Source organism: Nycticebus coucang, chromosome Y (genome assembly GCF_027406575.1).
Source record: "Nycticebus coucang isolate mNycCou1 chromosome Y, mNycCou1.pri, whole genome shotgun sequence".
NCBI classification, from domain to species: Eukaryota; Metazoa; Chordata; class Mammalia; order Primates; family Lorisidae; genus Nycticebus; species Nycticebus coucang.
In genome coordinates this window covers 785189-787305 of record NC_069805.1, presented here as the reverse complement: position 1 = coordinate 787305, position 2117 = coordinate 785189, and the positions used below count along the sequence as shown (strand labels likewise).

Sequence of the window (2117 nt, the reverse complement as noted above, 5' to 3'; positions counted from 1 at the left end):
ATTACAAGGGCAAGAAGAATGGTTTTACTCTGACTGCACCATCCTGTTCTTCCTTTAAATTGTCATAGTGCCAGACAGAAAGAATTTCCCTGGGGCCATGGTTTCTACATGGGAAAAGAGAAATCACAGGCAGTCATTCAGCTTAGCTTCCCTAGTATTCTGAGAAGTTTCCCTAGAAGCCCACTCTAGTCTCACTTCACAGGAAACACCTAGGAGAAATGGCATGGGTAGACCACCTGGGGTCAGGAAGAAACAAAGTTGGCAGAAATCACAGTAATAAGCACATGGTGTTATCTTTGTATTCCTGCAAGATGTAGTAGATTGGAGATAGGAGCCAACTACATAGCCCACCCTCAAAGCTGAGCGTTGCTTTCAGAAGCACGTTGGGAAGTTTAATTTAGCTTGAGTTTCTAGAGAATCTAGCCTTCATGCCCAGCTTCAGATGCTACACCAAGGACACCACCTAAGCAGAAATATTGCCACCTCCACACATTTCAGCAAGGTGGAAGGGCTAGTCAACAACACATAAATCATTCACCATAATCAGGTGGGATGTATATCTGGGATGCAAGGATGGTTCAACATACGCAAATGAATACATGTGATACATCACATTAACAGAATGAAAAGTAAAAGCCATACGATTATCTGATTAGATGCAGAAAATAATATTTGACAGAATTCAATATCTTTTTATAATAAAAACTCTCACCACATTCAGTATAAAAATAATGTATCTTAACACTATAAAGTTTATACAGGAGAAGCCCACATCTAACTTGTACTCAATGGTAGAAACCTGGAAGTCGAAGTGTGGGGACTCCAGCCGCTGGCCAGCCGCGACGCATTCTGGGAAAGCAGCAGCACCAAAGCCAAGATGGCGGCCAGCTGGAGGCTGATGAAGGAGCTTGAAGAAATCGCAAATGTGGAATGAAACACTTCGGTAGCATCCAGGTTGATGAAGCTAATTTATTGACTTGGCAAGGGCTTATTGTTCCTGACAACCCTCCATATGATAAGGGGGCCTTCAGAATCAAAATCAACTTCCCAACAGAATACCCATTCAAGCCACCGAAGATCACATTAAAAACAAAGATCTATCACCTGAACATCCATGAAAAGGGGCAGGTCTGTCTGCCAGTAATTAGTGCTGAAAACTGGAAGCCAGCAACCCAAACCGACCAAGTAATCCAGTCCCTCAGAGCACTGGTGAACGACCCTCAGCCTGAGCACCCACTACGGGCTGACCTAGCTGAAGAATACTCTAAGGACCGTAAAAAATTCTGTAAGAAGCTGAAGAGTTGGCGAGGGTGGCGGGTTCAAACCCAGCCCCGGCTGAACTGCAACCAAAAAATAGCTGGGCGTTGTGGCGGGCGCCTGTAATCCCAGCTGCTTGGGAGGCTGAGGCAGGAGAATCGCGGAAGCCCAAGAGCTAGAGGTTGCTGTGAGTCCTGTGTACATCATGGCACTCTACTGAAGGCGGTAAGGTGAGACTCTGTCTCTACAAAAAAAAAAAAAAAAAAAAGAACGCTGAAGAGTTTACAAAGAAATATGGGGAAAAGCGACCTGTGGACTAAAATCTGCCACGACTTATTCCAGCAAGTGTGAACAGAGACCCCGAGCAGTGCATTCAGACACCCCGCAAAGCAGGACTCTGTGGAAAATTGACACATGCCACCTCCTGGCGTTTGCTTGTGGCAGTTACTAACTTTCTACATTTTTCTTAATCAAAAGTGGTCTAGGTAACCTGTAAAGAAAGGATTAAAAATTTAAGATGTTCTGGGTGGCGCCTGTGGCTCAGTGAGTAGGGTGCCGGCCCCATATGCCGAGGGTGGCGGGTTCAAACCCAGCCCCGGCCAAACTGCAACAAAAAAAAAGCCGGGCGTTGTGGCGGGCGCCTGTAGTCTCAGCTGCTCGGGAGGCTGAGGCAAGAGAATCGCGTAAGCCCAAGAGTTAGAGGTTGCTGTGAGCTGTGTGACGCCACGGCACTCTACCCGAGGGCGGTACAGTGAGACTGTCTCTACAAAAAAAAAAAAAAAAAATTTAAGATGTTCTAATTCTGCTTTCTTTGTTTTAAAAATCACTGCTTTAGTCTACTTCAAAAAAAAAAAAGAAAC

At 45.3% G+C, this 2117-nt stretch overlaps 1 pseudogene; it reads left to right on the top strand.

The window, feature by feature from the left end:
- The first annotated feature begins 877 nt into the window (after positions 1–877).
- LOC128579160 (ubiquitin-conjugating enzyme E2 L3-like) lies at positions 878–1577 on the top strand (annotated as a pseudogene).
- The last annotated feature ends 540 nt before the right edge of the window (positions 1578–2117 follow it).